This window comes from Struthio camelus, chromosome 29, assembly GCF_040807025.1.
Source record: "Struthio camelus isolate bStrCam1 chromosome 29, bStrCam1.hap1, whole genome shotgun sequence".
NCBI lineage: Eukaryota > Metazoa > Chordata > Aves > Struthioniformes > Struthionidae > Struthio > Struthio camelus.
In genome coordinates this window covers 2,567,940-2,580,066 of record NC_090970.1, presented here as the reverse complement: position 1 = coordinate 2,580,066, position 12,127 = coordinate 2,567,940, and positions in this window count along the sequence as shown.

Below are 12,127 nucleotides of genomic sequence, written 5' to 3'. Positions count from 1 at the left end.
CGAGGCAGGAGACAAGAGAGAACTTTTTCCCTGGAGGGAGAGGCGAGCCGAAGGAAAGGGGCCAAATGAGATGGAGACTGCTGGACCAAGAACATTAGCCCAGACCACAGGTACTTGTTTTCCAGCACTCTGGCAGCTCTCCACCAAGGGTAAGGGATTCAGGAGCTCCTTCCTGAGGTGTCGCACAGAGACTGTGAAATGCAAAAACAGTTGTGGGACCTGGGTTGTGGGGGTGTCTGGACAGGTCTGGGGGCAGGCACCAGAGCCCTGCTGGAGGGTCCCGTCTGGCTCAGGGCACAATGGGGCAGGCAAGACTGCTGGGTCCTGGGGCTGGGGCTGTCCTGAGCCCCGAGGCTCCTGTGGGGCTGGCTCCATCCCCTCCTGGTAGGGTGGTGGAGGGGGGTCAATCCAGGTCCACGTGTCCCTGGGAGAGGGAGATCCTCCTTGGGATCTGATTCTGGCAGGAAAGGGGTCCTGTGTCCCAGAGGCTGCAATGTCCACCAGATCCCAGGGGGATCTCAAGAGCCTGCTGGAAATGCCCACAGAGGACATGAAACCTTCCCCTTGTAACAGCCCTCAGCATGGCACCAGACCCACCACCAACGATGGTGGGAGGAAGGAGCTGCCTGCTGGGTCATGTGTCTGCAATGTCGCCATGGCATCGCCCCCAGTGCTGCCCTGCTACTGGCTGACAAGAGGAGGAGGTTTGGGTTGGGCTGACTGATGTCTCTATCAGCCCATCACAGTCCAGCATGTGGGTTAAAGACACTTATAAGTGGGGCGGGAGCAAAGCAGGAGAGCAGAAGTGGGAGTGAATGGGTCTGTAGGTCTGTTCCCATACCGGCCCCGGCCCCGGCCCCGGGGTGCTGGCAGCAAGGCTCCTTTCCTCCAGGAGCTACCAGCGGAGTTAGGACCACGGGGCAGAGTGGACTGGGCCCAAGGCGAACTGCCCTGCAAGCCAGACATGCTGACTGGCCATGAGAAGCTGCGCCGGGGCAGCGCAGTAGGGCTGGGTGAGCTTTGTCTGCAAGATGGGAATGCTCTTTCTGCCCTTGGATTGGTGGAGGTGGGAAGGGAGCAGGAGCAGAGGTGTGAGTGGATGTTCAGAGGAAGTGCTTATTGCTGCCTCTTGGAGGACTAGAAGGAAACAGAAGGGCTGGAGAGTGGGCCTGGGTGTGTTTTGGGTCATTTTGGGGGTGGTGTCCTGGCTGCTGCCCTGTGTGGTTGTGTGGCCTGTGTGTGCCTGCTGCAGAGGGGCGCGCTGGCTGTCCACCGTGTGTTAGGCGAGGGGTGGGGGTGAGGTGTGTGCCAGAAGTTGGGTGGCCTGTGGTGGGGAGAGGTGGTGGCCCCAGGGTGTTGGTTGTGGGTGCGGGAGGAGACGTGTGGAGAGAGCAGTGCTGTGCGTGGGGAGTGCCATGAGGCTGGGGAGGTGGGGAGCGCTGCGAGGTGAGCAGGTGCCTTGTCTGCTGGGGCCCCGGCTGCCCTGGTGGCCCCATGAGCCAGGCACGCTGGCAGCCGGCTGCCTTCTGCCCGCTCAGCTTCACGCCTGCAGTTTCCTCCGCTCTTGCCAGGCTCTGCAGCCACGACCCACACGAAAGTGCAGGGAGCACTTCTCCTTGCTCTGAGAGCTGTACGAGGCATGCTTTTCCCTCCTTTCCTCTCGGTTGCTTTTTGTGGGGAGAGCTTTGGTCTTGCAGCAGTGTTGGCTGAAGGAGCAGGAGGCCGGGGGAGGTGCTCGTTCCCGGCTGGGAGTTAGCGTGCTGGAAGGCGTTTTTGGAGGAGTGAAGGCCTTGTGGAGAGGTGTTCTTGGGAGAGGGGCAGGTGTGTTCTTGGGAGAGGACTCTGGAGGGGGGCTGATGCCTTCCGGTGCCAAATCTCCCTGGACAAGGAGTGCCTTGGAGGAGGGAAGGCAAGGCAAGGGTGGCCTGCAAGGGATGCGCAGCCCAGGTCTCTCTTCCTTCCAGCTGCCGTCTCGGCAAGTTCCTGCACCGTCCCGCTGCAGGGTGAGCTTTGTGTGCTGCAGCAGGGCAGCGAGAGAGACCCTTGGGCAGGCATGAGCGTGCGAGGTGTGGTGTTGTGAGGTGCTGACACTGCTGACGCGGGGAAGGTGGTGGTGTTGACCTGAGGTTTGGGTGGGTGTGAGGAGCCCCACGGAGCTCTAGGGGCATTGCTGCGAGTCTCTGGAGCCAAGGGAGTGGTGGTGAGCACAGCCGTCCTCCCAGCAGCCTGCCGGCTTGTGGGCAGGCATTGTGGACGCTGAGCGCTGGAAGCTCTTTCCCCTTGGGGCTTTTAGAGTTGCCACTCCTTTTTTAGAAGGGAGAGTCCTGGAGCCTTTGCATTGTGACCACTCTTGTTTTTCGGACTGCTCCCTGCTGACGCCGTGATGGGGTCGTGTCCTTGCAGGCCTGAGCAATGCAGGGGCCAAAGAGTGGAGCACTAGTGGCTCAAGTGCTTGCTAAGAGAAGAGAGGGAAGTGGTCCTTGCTGCAGGCTGCTGCCTGGTGCTGCTTTGGAGGAGAGCTCCTGGCACCAGACGTGAGGACAAACCAGCTTGGCTCTGCCACACGCCCAGCTCCTTCAGTGGGTGGCTTAGCTGGTGCTCTCGGGCTCTGCCTGGGCCGTGCCAGGGGGGACCCTGGAGGCCAAGTACTTACTATGTTGGCTTTTCCATGTGGCACGTGCCCTGCTGAAAGCTGCTGGCTTGGCTCGAGGCTTGGCTTGGCAGAGAAATCCCCGGCCTTGCTGAGGCAGGGCAAGGCAAAGGCTTGAGAGCAGCGGAAGCCTTGTGCCGTTTCCGTGGTTGCAAGTGTGCTTGTCTAAGGCTGGTGCACTGGCCCTGTCCGTGCTGCTGAGTGTGTCCGTGTGCTGCCATGTGGTCATTGGTGAGCTCTCTGAGCGTGGCCCGAGAGAGGGGGAGTGTTGCCAAAGAGTTTTGTCGTCCTCCCTGGAAGCCCCAAAGGGCCCCTCAGTAGGGAGGCCTGTGGGGTGAGGGCCTTGAGGGCATATGAAGCAAAGCAGATAGATAGGCAAGAGCTGGCGTGATGCGCCTCCTGGGAGAGCACTTGCTCGGTGCTTCGTGGAGGTGGGAAGGGAGCAGGCTCCGGGGTGAGCCAGGATGTTCATAGGAAGTGCCTGGGGAAAGGCTCTGGAGGACTAGAAGCAAGCGGAAGGGTTGGAGAGTGGGTCTTGGTGTGTTTCGGGGCCCTTGCCCATGGTCGCTTCTGCTCGGAAAAACTGCCTTTCGGAGGGCTCCGAGAGAGGCTGTGCCCACGCGGCACGCCGTGGCCTGGCCGTTGGTGGTGCTGCGTGCCTCTTGCTGGGCCCTGAGACCTGTGGCCCTGGAAGCAGCCTGAAGGGTGTTGGCAGAAGAGCTCTGAGCGTGGCAGCTGTTTGGCTTTCGCAGGGCCTTGGAGGCTGGGGAAGGGCCCGTCCTCCCCTTGCCGTTGTCATTAGCCCTGCTGGCAGGCCAGGGGGAAGAGCTGCTGAGTGCTGCCTCTGCTGGTGTCCCCAGCTGAGATGCCCTCGCCTCAGTCCTTCCCCACGTCCCAAACTGTCAGGGCCCCAAACCAGAGAGTGCTTGTTGTCCTTGAGGTGTAGGGAATGTGCAGGCTTGGTTCAGTCTCTCCTTGGGGAAGGAAGTGGCCTTTGGAGTTGCGGGAAGGCTTCTTGCTCTGCCTGGGCCATGGGGCCCTGCTGCCTTCCGCTTCATGGTCACTGCTCCCACGCAATCGGCCCCTTAGGAAATGTTGCCACGAATCCCTTGCAGGCCTTTCTCCAATTCCTGAGCTTCACGGGCTCGGTGCGGGTACTGGCTGGGCAGAAGGTGATCTTCTCTTGGGGCAGGAACTGGCCCGTCCTCGGTGCTTTGCTGCACTAGGAGCAGTGTGAGGCACCAGGGTGAGTGAGGGAGGCCGTTCAGGAGGTGTCTCAGCCTTGGGGAGAGCAGGGGCAGCTGCAGGGGGCAACAGCCACGAGGTCCCTAGTGTGTGCGAGAGCTGTGCCAGAAAATCACCACTGCCCAATCAGTTCTTTGTCGGTAGCTGAGAGGCCAGCAGGGGCCCCGTGGCTCGGCTGCTGATTCTGAGGTCCCTTGGGGCTGAGGAGCTGAGAGGCCAGCTGCAGGAACAAGGCTGGTGTGTTGTCTGTAAGGACCCTTCTGCAAGGGTTACGTGATTGGCTAGCAGGAGGCGTGTGGCTGGGAAGGTGCTGGTGAGGTGTCTTCTGGCTGAGCAGTTGCTGGGGCAGCAGCAGGTGCACGGCTGGGACGCGTGCTTTGGAGGTGACGTTGGCCGGAGCAGCTGGGAGGTGAGCATTTGGCTGATGGCTGAGGAAGTTGTTGTGAGGTCACTTGTGTGTCAGAGGCTTTTAGGGCAGTGAGAGGCAGACGGCTGGGAAGGTGGCCGTGAGGTCCTGTCTTTTGGAGTGGCTGATAGGGCAGCAGGAGGCAGGTGGCTGGGAAGGTGCTTGTGAGGTCAGTGAGCAGCCCAGGTTGCCCATGGCTGGGAAGTGACTCGGAGGTCCCGCCTGTCCCCACAGTATGTAGGCCTGCAGCGTGGCTTAGATATTGGCGGTGGAATCTAGGCTTGACAGTGTGTGCGTGGTGTGGAAATTGTGCCCCAGGAAAAGAGAGGAGCCTGGAGAGCTTTGTCTGCAAGATGGGAATGCTCTTTCTGCCCTTGGATTGGTGGAGGTGGGAAGGGAGCAGGAGCAGAGGTGTGAGTGGATGTTCAGAGGAAGTGCTTGTTGCTCCCTCTTGGAGGACTAGAAGGAAACAGGAGGGCTGGATGTGTCACTGAGCTGGTCACTGAGGCCTGCAGTTTCTGAAGCTCTTGCCTCATCAGCTGGGGCACAGCCTGGGTATTAGCTCACTCGTGGCCCCTTCTTTCCAAATGACCCTCCTCTGAGGTGAAATACCAAGTGTGGATCTGCGGCTAATTTGGACAAAGGTCCCCTCTAGCCACTGTGGTGGGCATAAAAGCAAGTGAGGCTCCGTTACTTCTAGACTGGTCTAGGAAATTAGCGGAGAGGGGTTGAAGGGACACTAGACTTGTAAAAGACACAAAAATATCTTTTGAATAGTGTAGGCCCTATATAGAATAGAAATCTTTAGAAACTACCGTTAAAAATGAACCAAGAAAGAAACTGAGAAAAAGGTTTAAAGTAAATAAATATCTTGTTATACTTTCCAACTTCAAAATTGTTTGTGTTCTTTTTATCCTTCTTGATCTTTTTTTAAGTTTAGTGGTCTTTCAGGGGGATTTTGTGTGTGTGTGTTTTTTTTTTTTTAAAGGAAAGAGATTTTCAGAACTGTGGTAGGATGCAGTTAGAGGGTCACAGAAGTCTGGTGCTGTTTCTACTGCCCTGGTGCCCTCTGCCCAGCCTCCATCTGCAGCTCTGAGGGGCTCCGGTCTCCTGCAGGTCCCCTGGGACAGCTGCCAGGCCCAGGCAGGAACCTCCGAGACACCAGGGCCTCTTCAAGTACCACTGGGTGCTTGTGGTTTGACCCCTGAGCTCTGCCTGGAAAGGGGAAGAGTTAGTTTCAACATTTCAAAAATATGAACACGCATTCATCAACTCCAATGATTGAGTAACTTTAATGTCAGTGTTTTTGTATGATGAAATAGTGGAATTCTTCAGGAAGGGTATTCATCTCAGGAGAAGAAATACTGATCTGCCCTTGACCTTGTGTTTCCACTGCTCTGTCTATGAGACTGTGGATGTCATCTCAATCATCTCCCACATGTTTCCACATGTCCTGATTACATTGATCATTTCTAAAGGCTTCTTTGCATCCGATGACCTGGGCTTATGCACTTTCCCATAGTTTCCTACTTTTTCTCCTCCCCTTCCTCTGTATCATTCAGGTACCTCTCAACTCTCTAGTCGCTGCTCTGAGCTTCAGGGAGTCTGAAGCTTGCCTCATCTTTCAGCCATCTCATTGTCTCTTCAACCAACTCCTTCACTCTGTTTCTATCTAGCCTTGCCTATCTGTTTGTCAAGAACATGTCAAGGAAGGCTATTCCTTCCAGCCTTGTGGACCTCCCTGGAGGCAACTTGCCCTTGACATACACTTGAGGATTGTATGTTATTTCTTAGGACACTGCATCATGTTTATATTGGTCTGATCCGAATTGAGACAAATCCTTCTGTGTCTGTTTGCAGCTAATTTTCTAAGGAAAGCAGGTGGGAATTGGTGCCCAGGAGCTGTAACATTCAGCTACAGGCTTGAGTGGGAAAAGGCTAGATGTTAAGCCGAGTGAGGGAAGTCCCCAGGGGCTGAGGAGAGAAATGTCAGGGCTTGGGGAGGTGGGGAGGAAGGTTGTCCATACATGTCTCCTATCCAAACTACTGCTTTTCCTGTGTGTCCAGGCTTCATCAAGGGACCCTGTGGGTCAGTGTGAATTGGAGAAGGTGGGTATCACTTCTTCTGAAACCTGAAGACTAAAGAAAGGTTGAAAAGTAGACATCTTTACTTTCTGGTGCTCCTTGAAATCTTCCTCTTTTCAATGCCCTCCTGAACACTTGCCAATTAGCAGCAGAAGAATTGAAGAACATGATGGAAAGAGACGAGGTTGTTAGGGCTTTCTGCATTTTAATGACCCCTCAGGTGTATTTGGTGCTGAGCCCATGAACCTCAGATGCTGAGAGGAGGCTGAAGAAACCTCTCCAGAAGTTGAAGGGAGAAGTAAATCCCAAGTTTCTTGGAGTGTTAAGGAGTCCCTCTGAGGGCCATTACTGACAAAGCCTCCGCAGGGGGCTGATTAGAGCACAAAGCTGGAGGCCCTGATTGCAGGTAGGCCAAGGCAATGTGCAGGTGCCTCTGTGATGCCAAGTCAACCTTGATGTGTGTTTTATCAAGCAGACCAGCCAAGCCCCACAGCCAGCCCCTGGGAAGGGTGGTGACTTCCTTCACATGTCTCTCAGGGATCTTCCTGGGGGCAGTGTGAGGGTGGTCATGTGCAACGCCGAGTGCAGGACAATAATATGGCACCTCTTGGTTCCCCGTGGACAAGGTGGCAGCAAGGCCCCAGTGAGATAAGGAAAATGCTTCTCGTAGTCGGTGGTGTCAGAGACACCAACCATAGCCAAGAGGCCAGAAACCTCGGTTCTGTTGGAGGCTTTCAGCTATGGCAGTGCCCTCAGCCATCTCTACCACAGTCTGTCCGACACTGTCCCATGCCTGTGCCTCTTTCCCTGCAGCCTGTAGACACCCAACATGCTTCCTCCCCTTGCTCTATCCCCGGGATCTCTCCATATTTACTGAGGTCTCTCTATCCTTGCTGGTGTTCTTTGAAACACAAAGGCATGGGGTGACCTCAGAGGCCTCTGGGTGACCTGTTGCACCACAGCACTACCCTTCAAGTGACATGTCTTTTTCCTGAAGCCCAGGCTGTACCTCTCAAGATGCAGTTTGTGACCCTTTCCCCTCTTCGTGCTCTTTCCTACTACCAACAAAAGCTCCATCCCCTCTGGAACCACCCTTCAAGCAGTCCCAGGCTACTACTATATTCCATTTGTCTTTGACACTTCACCAGGCTGAAGAAGTCGAGGTCCCTCTGCCTCTCCGTACAGGCCATGGCCTTCAGGCCCCCAACCCCATCTTGGCAGACCTCCTCTGGACCCTCTCCATGTTCCTCCCCATTCCTCCAGCACGGGGCAGCCCACACTGGGACACACTATTCCACATGTGGCCACACCAGTGCTGACTCGACCACATGTGGCCACAACAGTGCTGAGGGGGAGAAGAACTGCCCTTGTCTCGATGGCTATGCGCTTCCTAATGCAGCCCTCTATGCAGCTGGCCTCCTTTGTGGTGAGCACGCAGCACTGGCTCATAGGGCATCCCTCCTGTAACATCCTGGCCCTTCTCCTCAGGGTCACTCTTCTCCTGCCGGTCATGTCTCAGCCTGTCCTGATGCACAGCCTGTTCTGCCCCCTGAGGCAAGGTCTGACACTTCTCCTTGCACAACATCATGAAGTTTTTGTTGGACAAAACCCCAAGTTTCTCAAGGACCCTCTGGACTCAGGCTCCTCTGGGTCAACTGTTAATGTGTATGTGCTGATGGCTCATCCTATCTTGCAGTGCCTCTGACAGGGTAACAGCATGAGGACCTGCAGGACACTACACATAATAAAAGGCAGTACCAGTTTCAAGGCCCTAGTGGTAAAAGTAGAAATCACCATGGCAACCATCTCAGACAAGCCAAATGAATGCGCAAAGAAAGGAAACCCAGGGCCAATGGGGAAACAGAGTATGGCTGACTGCATGGGAGGGGATCAGGATGGTAAAAGAAGAGTTTGTAAGGCAGAAAAGAGGGACAAAATGCAATAAAAGGTGAAGGAAAAGAAAACTGAAGGTGATTTGGGGGTGGCTGCCAAGCAGCCCTCAATCTGAATGACTCTGACCAGAGCGGGACAAGGAACATGCGGCTGATCTGGTGATCCTTTTGGGAGACCTACTTCCATGGTCACAAGGAAGCTGAAGGTTTTCCCTAAGGTCAACAAGGGAAGACCCAGGGTGGAAGGAAATGCTGAATCATTCAGGTGGGGAGGGGCCTGAGGCGGTCTCTAGTCCAACCTCCTTCCCATAGCAGGGTCAGTGATCAGCTCCATCCAGGTTGCTCAAGGCTTTACTCCTTTAGGACTTCAAAAACTTCTGAGGATGGAGATGGCACCACCTCTCTGGAAAACCTGCCCCAGTGCTTGACTGTCTGGATGGGTCAAAAGTTCCCCTTATCCCCAGCCTGAAGCTCTCTAGTTTCAGCTAATGCCCATTGGGGCCTCATCCTCCCATTGTGCACAATGGTGAAGAGCCTGACTGCATCTTCTTGGTGACATCCTGGAAGGTATGGGGAGGCTGTGATTAGGTCTGCCCAAAGCCTTCTGTTCTCCAGGCTGAACAAACCCAGCTCCCTCAGCCACTCCTCACAGGACAAGTGCTCTGGTGCCTGGGCTCCTTGGGGGTGTGCCACCAAACTCACTCCATGTCATCAACAGTGTTCTTCTACACAGGACCCCAAATGGCTGTAGTATCTGGATGTGCTCTAGCAGGTGTGGAGTAGAGGGGGATAATCCCTTCCCTCAGTTTCCCAGCTGTGCTCTTGTTCAGGCAGCCCAGGACACTGTGGCCTCCGTTGATGCCAGGGCGTGCTGCTGGCTCTCGCTCTCTTTGCTGCCCACAAAGACTCCCAGGTCCTTCTCTGCAGAGCTGCTGCCCATCTGGCCACTCCCCAGCCCAGATCACTGCAGGGTGTTTTGTCTACCCCAGGTGCAGGACCTGGCATTTGTTTCATCTGTGAATTCCATAAAGGTCCTGCCAATGCATGCCTCAACAAGATGTGAGGCAATGTCAAACCCCTTGCTAAAACTGTGGTAAATGACATCCACTACTCTCCTCTCCTCCACAAGGACAGGCCTTTTATCACAGAAGGTAATCGAACTGATCAGGAATGCTTTACCTCCAGTAAATCCATGAGGACTGTTCACAGTCACCTTCTTCCTGTGCCCAGAAAGGTGATGCAAGAGGAATTATTCCATGACACATTCCTCACTAAAGTGTGGCTGAATGGCCTGCAGCTCCCTGATTTGTCCATGTGGCCTTTTTTGAAGATGGGCACCACATATTCCTTCTTCAGCTCATTGGGACCTCCCCTGATCTCCACAACCTTTCAAAGGTGACAGACAGCAGTCTTGTTGTGAGAGTGCCAGCTCTCTCAATGTCCTCAGATGCAGCCCACCCAATCCTGCACTTATATGGGTTGAGTTCTTGCAAGTCATCCCTCACTCCGTCATCACTCACTGTTGGTTGTTTTCCTCTGCCTGATCCAGCAGTGAGCCAACATTTTCCTTTTTACTCTTTTATTGACCCTGAAGCAGTAGCAGCTCTTCTTCATGCCCTTGTCATCCCCTTCAAGTGTCTACCCTTGGGGAGCTTTGGCTTCCCTAACACCATCCCTGTTTTCCTGGATGATATTTCTGAATTCCTCTGTTGCAGTCCCTCCCTCCTTCTGCTTCCAGTATGCTGCCTGATTGCCCTGGAGTTCAGTCCTGACTTCCCAGTGTGGCCAAGCCAATCTCTCAAGCTGTCTATTAGTTTTACTGAGGGCCCAAGGCCAGGAAGAAGCAGTGCTGAGCTGTGCAGGAATGGCAGGAGAGGGGTTTGCTGCCTGAGCTGATTCTGCAGCACCTTGAGACCTGTGACAGAGGTGAACCAATCTCCAGGAAGGACCAAGTGCCACTGAAGAAGTCCCTAGGTCTGGGCCGCCTTTGATCCAGACATCCCGAGGACATCATTAGCACAGTCCCTGTTCATATCATGTGAGGGGGTGAGAAGAGGTTCAGGGACAGGAGAGCTGGAAGGACGTGAAAGTGCAGAGACCTCAGTGTAGACTCTGCTGTGATGTGCCTCCGAGGCCTTCAGCACCTCTGAATGTAGCTGGGAAGGACCTTGTGTCCATGCCATGCTGTTGGTGTTCACTTGCTGGCACAAAGGCCCCAAACCCCTTTCAGAGACTCTGTGAGGCCTGCCTCGAACCCACTCCTCCAGCACATGGCTTCCCTGGAGGTCCTGTATGGTATGTGCCAGCCACATGTGGTTGTGCTGGGCACCGCTGGCCCCTGACACAGCACTAGAGGCCTTTTTTATTGCCTGAAAATGAGAGCCCTGAATTAATGAGAGGGCCTGCAAAGTCGGGACATGCATATGTCTTTGTGGTGACTTGAGCTGCAGTGTACACAGCTGGTGGAGCCTAGAGAGCAACCTAACTCTCCTTCTGGTGAACACCTCCTTTTATTCAGCTGAACAGCACTGCATGTGCAGTGGAAACACATGGTTAAGGAAGGTTCAAACACTGAAAATATTTGGTGTAGTTTCAGGTGGCCAAGGGAACCCACCCCACCACCCCTCCGGCCCACAGCTGAGGCTCAGGCAGGATGTGGGTGTCTCAGAATTGCTCCATCACAGCTGGCACACACACACACACAGGACTTGGACCAAGCCTGGAAGCTCAGCCATCACCAGGGCTTTGGGTGCGAGCTGCTGACTCCCCTCTCCACCCCTATTGCTCATGGTGGCAGCTCAGACAAGGGCTTGCATGCAGGCACCTGTTTTGTTTTGGGCACAGCTGAGCTGAGGCCAGAGGGATCCCACCTGCTAGGGGGTTGTGGGCTGCCTGGGAGGGAGCTGAATCCCCCTGCTGCCCAAGGCCTGCCAAGCTGACATGAACCACCTGCATTTCCTCCTCTGAATCCCTGCCCTGTGCAGGGGAAATGACCCCCTCCCTCTCCCTCTCCCTCTCCCTCTCCCTGCCCAGGTCTGCTGCCTGGTACGGGGACAGGAATAGGGCTTGAGAGAGGGGAACATGTCGCCCTCTCTCCACCTCTGTCCCCTGATGGGATCAAGCACACTGCTGAAATCAGTCTCCCTCCACAGTCCAGAGAGGGACTGGAGGTGATGAGCACACTTGCAAGAGCATTTCCCAGAGGGGACCGTGCTGCCGCTCAGGAGCTGTCAGCCTTGGAGCCCCAGGACAATCGTGAGGGAGCCCGAGGGGCAGAGGAAGTCACGCCTGCAGCTGTGTCCCTGCTCCTGAGTGGGGCCGGGCTCCTGGGAGAGAGGGAGCTGGTGGCACCGTGGCAGCAGTGCCCATGTGCCCAGCTGTGTGCAGGAGCAGCTCCTCTGCCAAGAGCAGCAGGGCTGTGGGCACTGCCTGCTGCTGCTGAGAGGAGCTGCGAGAAGGCAGAGAGAAGTGGAAGGCAGTGTGGAGTGGGAGGAGAGAGGAGAGCTCCTTGTGGGAGACATCTTCCCAGCCCTTTGCATGGTGAGTGTCTGGCTGCAGGGCAATAGGGTTGTGAGGATCGCTCTCCCGGCTCCTGCAGGGCAGAAGAGGGAGAGAGGCTTCAGGGCAGGGATGTCCTGCCCCACTGTCCCCGGGACAGGGCGTGCTGCTTCCTTGTGCCGGGGCTGGTGCAGGGGTGTGAAGCTGGGGTATAGTCCCAGGTGCAGTGTCCCTGCCACCGCGGGGTGTTGTGTGCCCGGGGCAGTGACTCTGCTGCCTGCGTGGGTCAGCGCTCAGCCTGCCTGGGCAGCAACCTGTGGTGCTGCAGGGAGAAGGTCTGGGTGGGAGGAG